The sequence below is a fragment of the Rhagoletis pomonella genome, unplaced genomic scaffold (genome assembly GCF_013731165.1).
Source record: "Rhagoletis pomonella isolate Grant_MI unplaced genomic scaffold, Rhpom_1.0 Rhpom_scaffold_00013, whole genome shotgun sequence".
In the NCBI taxonomy this organism is placed as follows: Eukaryota; Metazoa; Arthropoda; class Insecta; order Diptera; family Tephritidae; genus Rhagoletis; species Rhagoletis pomonella.
In genome coordinates, this window is record NW_023458567.1 from 610,321 (window position 1) to 623,921 (window position 13,601).

At 38.3% G+C, this 13,601-nt stretch overlaps 1 protein-coding gene across 1 annotated transcript in view; it reads right to left on the minus strand.

Moving 5' to 3' along the window:
- LOC118748418 (flocculation protein FLO11) overlaps positions 1 to 10,406 on the minus strand; it is a 70,182-nt gene extending 59,776 nt beyond the window's left edge. Inside the window, exons 1-2 of the mRNA XM_036482813.1 lie at positions 10,139 to 10,406; positions 8,576 to 9,293 (exon numbers count right to left, since the gene is read on the minus strand). The gene's annotated coding sequence lies outside the window, so the exon portion shown is untranslated. The remainder of the gene's footprint in view (positions 1 to 8,575; positions 9,294 to 10,138) is intronic.
- Positions 10,407 to 13,601: the final 3,195 nt, after the last annotated feature.

The following is a 13,601-nucleotide window of genomic DNA, read 5'->3' on the forward strand; positions in this document are numbered from 1 at the left end:
TTTTTTTGTGTCATTAAAGTGCTATTTCTTGTAGCGAGTTCATTTGCCTTTACTGTTTAGAGTGCGCCGAACCGCAAGCTTCTGGAGCGCATGCGCCTAGGAAGCGTTGGAGTTGGCGGAATTGTGGATCCAGAAATGAATGGGGCGGGCGGCACTGTGCTGCACTTACCTACAACAAAACGTATGATTAAAAAGCCAGCTGATCGCAAGTGATAAAGATGTGAGGAGCTGCTTTTTACGTCGCGCGCTGATGCACTGTTGAATGCAAGTCACTCTATGCACCTCGCTCAGTCAAGTGTTTCATTATCAACTCGATTATAATAATTTTAATTTTTTCATGCATTTCCCGGCACTTTCCTTTGTGCTTCAGGTTCGCAGCCGTTTGCCTCCCGGCACAGCCTCGCCCTTGTGCCAATTCGCCGGGCGGACGCTTGGTCAATTCGTCTGCTGCGACCAGCTGCGCCAACTATGATCCACTTTTACTGAAACTAATTGTAGCCATTACGCTCGGGGGAAAAAAATTTAATAATCACATAACAAAAGTAAAAAATAACCGGTTGCGATGAGGAGCTCAAAAACCAAACAAAAATGTACTTATAAACAAAAAGCAACAGCGCGCTTAAGTGGTGAAAAAACAGGTAGGTGCTTACCGAAAAGTGGCTCTATGGGGCGACTGTCCGGACGAAGGGAGGTGGAGTGGAAATTGGGGAGAAAAAGGCCAAGAATGCAAGCATAATTTACAACGAATGCTTGTTTCCGTGCAATGGCAATAAGCACTTAGCCAGCGAGCGCAACAACAACGCCAATAAGCAGACTGTTGTCCGCACTGAGGCGAGAAATCAGTAGGTCAGCGTGCGCATTAAAATCGAGCTTTTTCATTTCTGCCTTTGCTTAATTAATTTTCGCGCTCCCATCAGCAATTTTTACAACAACTCACCACACCCCGCCGCCGCGTAGTAAAGCAATCGTAAAGAAGCAGAAAAAGAAATACAAAAGTTATAAATAAATAGCAATAGAAAACCCAAAGCACCCCACTTGGCAGAGCAGCAACTTGCACAGCAAAAAAAAAGTTTGATTTTTCGAAGTGATCTGCCAGACAGCGGTCCGCGTGAGCGCCGGCGAAGAATTCACCAGCGAAAGGCTGCCGCAGCGCAAAATTGTGTCAGATTTGTGTCGATCAAGAATCTTTGAGACAGTAAAAACCAAAAATAATCGAATACGAAAGGCAGCAAGCAACAAAAGCGCGATTGAGTGCCACACGCTTAGCAGTCTTTGTTGCTATTACAGTCACAGTACTAGATTTGTTAATGGGGCTTTGATTGTTGCTTATGTGCACGACTTTTTCGGCGCCCGAAGTAGCCAAGGTATCGCTCCACTCTTGTTTACCTTAACTGTGTAACTCACTGTGTGTAAATGTGTCTTGTTTGCGTTTGTATTGAATCATGTCAATAAAATCTTTTTTTTTTGCTATTTGGGTTAAGAGGCTCTCGAGCGCCTCAGCTGTGGCCTCAGCGCGCTCGCAAAGTGTTTGTTTTAGTTGTAAACTGAGAATGACAGCATGAAGGCTTGCGGCAGTGATGAATTGACCGGATGAGTGGTTTTACCGACTGAGTGTGTGAATGATTGGATGAGAGGTTTAGTAATGATTCAATGATAAAGTTGGCCAAGCAGAAGCTGGGCAAACAAAAACAAAAAATTGGTTGCAAAAATGCTGGTAAAGATTCGTTACACTGAGAAAAAAAACACGTTGTAATATTAAGAAAAATGTGGTGAGTTCACTGACGGAAATAACGCATAGTAAAAATAAATATTTTTTATTTGATTTCATCTTGCGACAAAAACAAAAAGATTCAGAACACACGAAAGAATCGATATACTCACGAAACTATGGGCGAAATGTAGACAAATTGCGTTTTTAGTTTTTCACTCTGACGCACAGTGTTTCGACTACATGGAGGCAGGTAGAAAAAAGTCATGGTGACAGTTGGTAAAAAAAACCGGTTTGACTTAGAGAGGGAATAGTAAAAATCATAAGTACCAAATTTTACATTATTTACTCACCCCCCCCCTTCTCCACGGACCATACATTTCCAAAAAAATACGGGAATGGGCGCGATACCGACTAATCAGTTAAGTTGCATTTGGCGCTGAACCCATTACAGAAAGTGTTTCTTTTTCAACTGTAATTAATTACACTGGTCTACAAATTTCAACTTTTTTTCTGCGAATAAGACGGGACCTGGTGTTTCTGAACGGATTTTTCGTGCTGAACACGAATCCCTGATCTAAGGGTGCATGCGATTAATTCGGCATAGGGCTCATTCGAAAGGGCACGATTTAGCCTTTAATTTCTGACATATACAAAGTTTGTAGCACGTCAGGGTTCAGCTCTACAATTTTTCAAAAATGGCCAAAAACGCTGTTTTTAGGGGTTTCAACCCCTTTTTTCTCGAAAACGTGACGTGATGGGAAGTTTTGGACCCCAGATTCGTGTTCAGCACGAAAAATCCGTTCGGAAACACCAGGTCCCGTCTTATTCGCAAAACCCTTGTAGACCAGTGTTATCTAAATGTCGTGGAATATTCAGGTGAAGGTATTTATCATTTATTTGGTATTTTCCTATACTCTTACCAAAAAATTTGCTTTGAAATATAGATGCTAAAGATAAAAAAGTGTGAGTACCGGTCCGCCAGGTCTTGAAATTAGACTAATATTTTAGGGAATTTTATGTAGTTTTCGAATATATAATTTGATCTTTGCGCGCGACTTTGCAAATATACGTAATTTTTGATTTTCCTAATTTTTGATTTTCAGCTTCTTTTTGCATAATTTAGCGAAAAGAATTTTTCAAACAATGAAAAAATCCCACCAGATATTGGGAAAAAAGCGAGTATTGACACCATTGAATTCATTTTATTGTATAAACTTTGTTTTCTGAGAGCGGAAAGCAGGAAACAAAAATTACTAAAAATTCCATCACATTTAATGACTGGGCCCACATTTTTTGTGAGTTTTGAACGTTATAGTAATCCAATCTTCCCCATATTTTATATTTAAGTTTTTCAAATAAAATAAAGACTACAAACTAAATTTCACCGAAATCGGATGAGATTTAATTTTTCCGCCCACGAGAGTAGAGGGAGTGGCAATTATTCCATCTTTACAAAATTTCATAATTCTCTATTTCTAAGTAAAACTAGAGCACATGTCAAGTTTCAGTGAAATCGGTGCAGGTGTAGTATTATTTCCACCTGCCTCCATATAGTCGAAACACTGTGCGACGTAAGGTTTTTTTTTTCAAATGACTGAAATTTTATAGAAACAATTAATTTAGAAAATCATTTTAAAAAGGCAGTGCTATGCAGAATAACAATATGAGTACCAAATGAGAGAAAAAATTCTGAAGAATTTAAAAACAATAAAGTTTTTTTGGTTTAAAAGGACGAGTAGGTATTGAAAATGCGCTTTTAATAAATTTCATCTTTTTAAGTTAATAAAGTTTGCAGGACAAAATTCCATTATGAAATCGTGCGTATATTAGCCCTCAAATAATAAATTTTCCAAAAAAAAATATTGCAAATTTTCAAGCATATTTAGGGACAAAATTTGTAAAGGACATTTTCGTCCTTATGCACCAAAAAATGTATTCTGTTATAATTTTACAGAATTTTTTCTTTTATATGATACCCATATTGTTATCCTATATCGCACTGAATTAAAAAAAAAAAATTTGTAGTACTCTTATTTTTTCAAATTTCAAAGTCCTTTAAAAAAACCATTCTAACGTCAGAGAGAAAAACTATGTATGCAGTTTTACTATAATTTACCCTCTTTCGTACGCCTATTTTTTAAATTTAGCGGGTTTTTTAGTAAATTTTTTTTTTCTCTCAGTGCAACCTGCTGAGCATTTACAGTTTTGCTCAGCCCTTGAACTTTTTATTGTGCTTTTCTGTAATTAAAATAAAATTGTATGCTACTGTTCGAACATAAAATAATTAATAGCTTTGAGGCGTGTGAAAAATTGCATTTTTGCTTTGTATAATAAGCATGAAATTTAGTTTTTTTATTCTTCTTTTAATTGCAATTTCAATTAAAATTGATTTCATTTCTGCATATTTTTCGAATTTAATAATTTTACATTTATTTGCAGCAATTCCCTTGCATTTTTCCAACCAGTTTGTGACACTCTGATTTGTTTATTTTTTTTTCGATTGTGGCATTGGTCACTTACTAGCTAGGCACACCTGCATGCCGCAAGGCAACAACAAAAACATGAACAACACATGCATAACTTCTACCCACCTATGTATGTATAAACTCCGTAGTTGCTGTTTGCCGTTGACCTGCTGTTGGCGATTGTGGCCCCTCCAGCAAGTAACAACAAAAAGTCGGCGTCTAAACGATCACCTGTTTTTGGTGCTCGAATGAGTGCTTAGAGTAGGAAATAAAATACTGGAAAATAAATTAGCTTTTTGCCTTACATTTTTTGCTCAACTTTTTTTTGGGGCAATTTCCGGCGCGTGCTATATGCATTGCTATACTTCTGAGTAGGCGCAAAGTTGCAAAATATTTGGAGAACGCAAAAGGCTATGTTGTCTATCTTTAAGATATATCTATGATTTCTTTTTCGCCTCTTCGCCTCCTGGCATTATCGGTAGATAGCTTCTTGTACATAAACTATTTTTAACTGTGAGAACTGACTCGGTTTAGTCCTATTTGCCACTGTTTCGCGAGTATCTGCTTTGGGTGCTGCAATTACTATAATCTTACAGTGTTGGCTGCCTTAGGTGCAGAAAACATCAGCAAAATTACTTTTGACCACCAATTTGCAATTACCGATTTAACGATTGTGTCGATACTGGATAATTTACGCGGCGAAGTGAGTAAGCTGTCGCCAAACAGCCAGTCGTTTAGGAAACTGCAGCAGCGATTGCATAAAAGCTACTACATACATACGTTTATGCAGCTGTGCATTCTGTGTTTGTGCAGACATACATACATATGTACATATTTCCTATTGCGAAAAATAGAATGAGAAAAGCTGCGCTAAAAGCACTTCCAATCAATTAACGCTTAATGGTTGCGCTTTAGCAAAATACCGCTGCGGCAGTGCCAACAACAGCAACAACAGCAGCAACACTCGAATGGCCGGGGCCAGTCGAGCAGTCAGCAAGCCAGCCAGCCAGCCAGCTGGGCGCTGAATACCAAGCGCGCTGGGCTAAAAAGTGCGAGCTGTGCAAAAAATGCTACAAACTCGACGACATGACAACTTGACAGTACGGCGACTGGCTGCAGACTTTTTCATTTGGTTTGCCCTGGCGGCCATTCGTTTATTTGATCATTTGGTCAAACGTTCTTTAGCAAAAGGTGGTATATATGTACATATTTGCATACCAATCCAACAAAATACGTGTTTTTTTTGTTTGTTTTTATTTGTATTTGTATTTTTATTAAGTCTCTTAAAGTTGCTGGCTCATTCATTTGTTAAAGAAACGGTAAATAAGCTACTGTTATTTTTTTATTTTTCTTATACGCGGCTGGCTGCAGCAACGTAATTTGCATTCAACTTTTCAGTTGGCTGCTGTGTTAAAAAATGTGCAGAATTGGATGAATTGAAAATGCAAAAAAGCAGAAATTCCACATTGAAACTGCAAACATACATATGTACATATAAAACGAATCATATAACGGCAGCCATAGTAATACATATATTATAGTAGCAACAACAAGCTGAGGCCAGCACTTTTCAAGGCAACTGACACAACAACAAAATAACAACATTGCAATTTAAGTTTACAGCAGCCATTTACAGCGGTTTTCTGCGAATAAACTCGAAAAAAAATTAAAAGCAATCAAAAAGTGCATTAATTCGCTTCGTCGCCACGTTTCACTCGCAAATACACAACTAATTTATTTCCATTTTATTCGGCTGCATTTTTTGCAATTTCTGCTTGGTTTATTGTTATTTAGCGCTTAAGCTCCAACAAACCATACCATATGTCTCTGGAACGTGCAATCGCCGCGCATGCGCAGCCGCACAAGATCAGGTCCAGCGCGCGCAAGCACAGAAACAGCTTCAGCTAGGACCGCGGTCACTACGCCAGTGAACACGAACGGCTAGCAGGTTCAAGTAGCCACACAATTTCGAGCCACATACAAATATGCTTTATATTCGATGGGCGCGCGCTGCAACAATGGCGACCGCGCCCGCTGCAAGACTGCAAGTTCGCTGCAGCGCTGCTGAATTGTCGTGTTATTTATCGCCGATAAATACAAAATTATGTACATTTGGGGTGTTTGTCAAGTTTATGTGACAGCCAGAAATGTTCGGCGATTGCAGTCGCCATAAAATGCACTCTTGGGGATAAAGGAATGGGCGGTGCAGCGTGCAGAGCTCCATTGAAAGCTCAATTCATTGTTCGCGACAAGTGACAAATGTACAAAAAATTCCACGGCAATTGAATACTCTTAAAGTACCTAAGTTTTTAATTTTCGTTCTTTTTGCTGGTGCGCATTTGGAAATTGAATACAATTTTTCGGGCGCGCATGCCCAATTTTTCGGTTTGGTGATTTATACAAAGCCTTCAGAGTCAGCAAAGAAAGGAATGACTATAAAAAAATCATAATTCTGTGTATGGAAGCACAGAAATCCCCAGCGACATCCTGCTTAGCTCGTGAAACTGTTGCCGCAGCTGCTCGGCTTTTGTCATTCCTCAAACCAAAAACACATACCTAGGAGGTCAACCTTAAGGCGCTCGGCAGTTAGCTGCTTGCAAAACAAATACATGCGCGTTAATTTACCTTCGTGCGACAACAAAATCTAGAAAATGGGGCAACTTTTGTTCGTAGACAAAGGAAAATTGCGCAGTTGTTGCCTTTGTAGCCTAGGTAGCGAAGAACTTCGATAGTGCCAGTTCTCAAGCAAATCGAATCACGGGCTGAGCTGAGCCTCTTTGAAAACTTTCATACTCGCGCGCAGCAACCCTCCTCTTCTGAATGCTTATATGTACATATGTAAATGTGCATAAGTATGCGTGTCCTGACTGTCACGTGTGACATAAAATTCGCATAATAATACGTTTTAGTGTTGCCAGTTGTCAATTGTCAGACGAAGAATAGCAAATAGCAAATAGCACATGTGGAAAAGCAAATGGCAGCTGCGCGAAATTCAACAAAAAGTGGGGTTTGGGGCGCTTAAATGCATCTGCAATTTGGAAAATTTGCTACTGGCACGCTACCCAACCACCCAACTAGCTATTAGCCATCCCACTTCGCCCCTACCCGCGCCGCCTCATTGGTACATAATTATGGGTTGATAGTTGAGTTTCGTGTGATTTGCCGCCACACAGTGTAGAAAATTCACTTTTTTTGGAACAAAATCAAATCAAATTTTTGTGGTGAGGAATTCAGAAAATATAGTCTTTAAAATATACTTCAAAAATAGTAGTTTTTTTTTTTGTTTTTGACCTAAAGTAGATATGCATAGAACTTAAAAAAAAAATAAAAACCGAAAAACGCATCTTAATTTTTTTCTAGTTTCTTCACATGTAAAAAATTTTACTTTTACAACTTAAAAAAAAACTGTAATTTTTCTTGAATTCTACATCTTAAAAGTTTTTAAATGCGCTTACATTTATTTCGCTACCCGTTCACGTTCTTGAGATATAACATTTCATCACAAAAAAAAGTTAATTTTCCACACTGTGCGCCGCTGAATACCCGTATTAGTTGTTGTTAAAGTAATTTTCAGTTGGCGATGCACTTGGATTGCTGTCGCTGTTGCTTTGATTAAGTGCAACATTAGTAATGCTTAATTTAAATTGTGGAAATAAGCACACAAATCAGCGCACAATCAACTCGACGTTGAGTGGGTCGTCAAGCATCGGGCTACTGCGCTGTGAGCAACTTTAAATTAAGCTGTCGCTGAGATCGTTGTGCTGAAAAGTTGTGCAAATAAAATTGTGTCATGTCTTGAGAATTGGCCAACAAAATGCGAAATTCCATTGGTGTAGAAATTTATTTAGGAAAGTATGCCATTTTCTTATGAAGCCAGAGGACTCCTATTGCGATTTACCACATACACATACACGTTAAGTTGCACAGAAATATTGGTTGCCCAATAGACTACATCGGATACGTGATAAATATGTATGTAGTCTTATGCGGGATTTCCACCAGGTATTTAATGGCATAAATTTTAATGACAAAGTTGGGCATTAAATTCGTGTATTTACGTTTCGTGTCATTACGTTAAATAATACTCATCAAATTCATTTCCAGGCGGCATTTTTTAAAATACAACCATTTTTTGTCATTTCAATGCCTAGTGGAAATTCGGCATTACTTTTGCAGTAGGTACCTAAAGTCTTTCTGTAAAGAACTTATATCATAAATGTCTCTTGATTTGCTTTCAAGATTGCCTCTCACCGAGTTACTTATGTCGATGAGAAAGTGTGCAACTCGGTGATTTAAGTCTTTCAAGGTCACAGTGTTGTATGTAGTGCATATAAGTCTGGCTTTTAAGGGCTATCCATACATGAAACTACAGAAATGACCATAAATAGTAAGTACTCACCATATTCAAAAACAGAAGATTCGAAAACAGTTTAACGCCGTATGACGCTTTTGTTTTTCGCCACAGCAGAGCAATTCAAGTAGTCCAAAATTAAATACTCGTTTGACTTTGTTTTTTTTTTTTGTTTTGTTGCTGCTGCTTGAATTTATTTCTTTCTTATAGCCTTAGCAAACAGTCAGGTGCAATTGCTTTGGCGTGCGGTTGCCTGGCTAGCTAGCCGTAGAGCGACTCAGCTGGTAATATGACTCGTCGTCGCCAGCGTTTGCTTTCATATTATAATAAATGCACTTATTCCAGCCGTATATAATGATGCAAAGATAAAGCAACAACAACAAAAAAAATCACACTCGAAAAAATGAAAAGTATCCAATTGCAATTTTGCGCACAAAACTGAACGATTCGTTGAATGACTGAGTGACGACAGTCTCTTGTTTCTTTGTTGTTGTGGTGTTCGATTGACTTAATGATTAAATAACTTTGTAGTTGGCAACACTACGAAGTATAATTTCTTCGTGTTTTTTTTTAATATTTTGTACATTCTTTTTATTCACCAAAGATTTGAGTTACCGACTGTTTTCGCTTTTTAATGCGGATGTTTTTTTTATTACTTTCGTTGTACTGACTTTTTACGCGAAGAACACACCCTTCACACACACACACACACACACTGCTGTCGTTATACAAATGTATGTATGCATGAAGTTGTCATTTACTGCTGCTGTAAGTGAAAATAGTTGTAACGTATGCACTCGTATTTTTAACTCCCTACGTCAAAGTCAGGTATTTTTGCTGAAGTTTTTTCGCATTAAAAACATAACGTCAGCGCTAAAAATATAAGCTAATTTTAAGTAAATTTGCATTTGTATTTCATCAATACTTGAAACTTACATAAATGAAAGCTAAAATAAACTAATCGCTAATTTAAGGTAAATTTATTTAAAATTCTTCACGAAGTAGTGACATTTTAGGTAAAACCCCCTTTTATTATAACTTTTTTTTTGAGTAAAGCCCACACTATGCTGCGTCGTTGCATTTTTGTCTGCGTTTTGCAACTTGCAATTTGCAACAGTTGCTGCAATAAATGGGTTAAAAAGGCAGCGCAAATTGTGTGCGTACAACAAAAGCAACAGCTAAAACTGATGCGCGTACACAAATTACGCTCGCCACGCCCTCCACGCCCCTTTGCTTATTGCCTCAGATAATTTTCATTGCACTTTTTTTTTGTGTTTTTGCTCTGAGCAGTTGTTTTGGTCCGAATACCAGATTTTTTTTTTAACTGTTTCACCTTGAGTTTTTATTTTCATCGCACATTTAGCATTTAAAGCGAATTTATTGATATTTTTTAATTTATTTACATTTAATTTCTGTTTAGGTTATTTGCAATGTTTACTCGCATTGTTCGTTTCGTATTTAGAAAACAAAAACAAGTAAAAGACCAACTTAAAACTTCAATCGCACCTCATCTTACACCCAGCCAAGAGCTGTGCTAATTTTAATTTACTGTAACTGTGTATGTACATTCATGCAAAACAAATAAGCGGAAATATGCAGTTTGCCACATACATACAATCGCGCGCGTTGCAACAGCGTCAATTTTATTTTATTAGCTTGAATTGTTTAACGATCGTGCTTTGCTGTTGTTGCCACCACCGTGGCTGTCATTTGGCGAAAAATAAACACCGTTTTTGAAAGCCCTTAACATGCGACAGCACACACTTTCCCAACCGTACAATGTGACGCTCGTTTATAAACTGAAAGCCGCCGCTATAAAATCCATCCAACTACGACTTGACTCACCCGAAAGTCGCGTCGATCATATGACATGAGCTGCGGTGCTTTTGGGAGTTTTTAGCGGCGGTTAGCGAGCTTTCGGCTGGAATTAACCAGTTGTTTACTCGTTTTTTGTTGAACAGCTGTTGGGTGATCGCGCTCAGCTGCGCTCATTGATTCCGATTGCTGGCCGATCTCTTTCTCCAATCTCTTAACGCTCTTTAGCTTTTGTGTATCGTTGCAATGATAAGCGCTTTCATCAGACTGCGCTATTTGGCAATACGGAAGTGTTTGAAATTTGCAAATTATGGAAGTGGCCGTATTCCGCATAGCCAAAATAATATTCGGTAAAATATTATTAACTATTGTGTTTGACATCATTTTTGAGAAGCTTTCAAATTCAAGCATGCATTTGTCCTCTTGAATACTTTGTCTGAGTGTGATTCAATACTTGAGAAAGATTTAAATGACTAGTCTTCCGATCAGTGGGATGACTGTCCTCGTATGCCCCTATGAAACTGGTGATCCCCCTTAACCCCAATACGCTGTAGAAATAACCATACAAATTGTATTGAAAATAAAAATTGGGGGGTAACTTTTTATTGAGTTCGCTGTACGAAACAAAAATTAATGTTTTTCTAAGCTTTTTGTACAGTTTTGAACAGGATTTTCACATTTATTTTCCATATATTTTATAAAGCGTACGGCTAGGTACACATACAAAGGAATATTCAGTAGGAACTGGGGACTAAAGCCAAAGCTTGTCCTCTGCATGTACACGGCTATCATACGACCAATACTAACTTACGGACCGCTAGTTTGGTGGCCAGCATTAGAAAAAAATACAACGTCAGGAAATTAGGCAGTATATAAAAAGCAGCTTGTGCAGGTGCTACAGCAGCAATTAAGTCGTGTCCATCTGATGCGCTTACTTTGATCCTGATCCACATCCGCCAAACTGCTGCGTCCTAGGCAATCAGACTCAAAGGCTGTTGAAGACTGCTGGAGCGGCACGGTCATAGTGGCATTCTCGACAAGCTTATCGAACAGGGAAACAATCAGATTATGCGCTTCCTACGACAGACTTCAAGAAAAATTTTTCAGGTGAAGTTGAAGGAGAATTCCACCGAAATCTATACTGACAGGTCCAAAATGGACTGCGCTGTGGGTGCTGGGGTGTTGAATGTCTCTCTCTCGTTCCGACTACCGAACTTTGCCAGCATCTTCCAAGTGGAGGTACTGGGGAATCGAAAGGGCCTGTAAAGAATTAGGGAGGAGCTGCGTAGGAATCCGAAAGCACACATCTTCTCAGATAGCCAGGCGGCGCTTTTAGCATTTGCCTCACCGGTAACAAGTGAAAATGTGTGTTAAGTTCGATGGCCGAGTTAATAGACATCTCCCTCACATGGGTTCCCAGTCATAAGAACATACACGGAAATGAGAGGGCTGACGAGTTGGCTAAGGCCGGAGCATCTTTTGATGAATTCGAAGCAGAGACAATAAACTGTCCACTTGAACTCATCAAAAGGGAGCTGCATTTGCAATTCGTACGTATGGCTGATGCACGTTGAATCAACCTTAAAACCTGCAAAACTGCAAGGAACGAATGGCCGCACTATGACAAACCAAAGACAGAAGCACTTCTAAAGATGGCGAGGAAAGATATAGTCAATTTAACAGCCACGCTAACGGGACATTGGCCCATTGGCTTACATGCGGCTAAAATGGGCCTTCGGTATGACCGTAGCTATGATCTTGAAGGAAGTAAGGAAACGATCCTACACTATCTTTGCGAGTGCCCAGCACTGGCACAAATAAGGAATGACACACTTGGGAGTTTTTCCATCCAAAATATTCGGGAGATCTCCAAATGCACCATTATTAGCCCAAATAGATTCATCAAAAAATTCAAATGATTTGACGAAACTGAATCATAAAAGCAGCAAAAGAACAAGCATCCCAGAAGAAACTTATCAAAAGGGTGCTATAAGCTCTAATGTGCTCAGGCAACGCTCCTACCAACCAATCAACGGCTAATTAATTGGAATAACTTTCGTGAGGAATTTCATTCATAAAAAATTATACACTTTTTAAAAGTTTAGTGACTTTTTCATAAAATTTTTCCATTTATAAAGCATTTTCATTTTAATTGTCCTTTATGAATTTAAGATTTAAGTTTTTCGACTAGCAATTGCCCAAACGCCATTCGCCTTTTAGAGTCGAGTTGCCGTGTGTTCGATTCCTCCCCATTTTGTAGTCTGCATTTCAGGGGCAGACCACTATGCACTTCAGTTACTTCCATTCACTGTGTGTATTTAGTTTTTTTTGCCAGATCTTTTTTTTCTTTGTTTTAATTTTTGCTGCCGCAAAACTGGCCCTACAAGAATTTTCGCGCGCACGACCTTGCCAGCACATAAATTCATTGATGTCTCCATTGTGTGTCGAATTCGCTCATTTCCATAATCACGTGTGTGTGTGTGTGAGTGGCAGTGTGTGTAAAAGCAGAAATATTTTGCTTCAATGCTGCTGGATGTTGCACCACGACGATTGCTGTTTCTCGTCTTTGCCACTCTTGTAGTCCGGTTCACAGCCCAGCTAAAGAACTCGTTTGGTGTTTTCTTGGCATAAAATTTCGGAGAGTTGCTCACAGCCACTGAATTTGTGAAAGTTCTAAGAGCGAGCTTGGCTACGAAGAGAAGAAGAGGGTTGATCGAAAAATGCTTTTGTTTGGTATGCAAAATATTAAAAAAAAAAAAAATTTCCCACTGCACAGATTGCAATATTTCTTGAATTTGTTTCGATTTATTTTTGCTTAAATCACTATTAAGTATACATATGAAATAAGTAGTAATATGTTAATAAAGTACAATTTATGTTATTTAGTTACATACGTATGTATGTTGCTGATCTTGAATGTTCTGGAAATATTTAAAATTTTCCTAAATTTACTACAGAATCTTACAAGAACAAAGTGTTAAATAGGAAAAATATCAAAACGCTTGCTAACTCCTCCAACCCCGTCTTTAACCAGTCAAATGTTGACTTCTCGTTACATAGTTGTTCTTTCTTTCTTTATTTCGCAAAATGCAGACGTTTAGCACGCTGAGTAAAATCTTTTGAAGTTCTTATTTCGAACGAAGATTTCCCCTTTTGATTACAATGTTGTCATTTTATTTCTGTTACTATTATTAAGCACTGTTTAGTGTCTAAAGATACATTTTACTTTATTGACAGTTTTACTGCCATTAAATGAAAT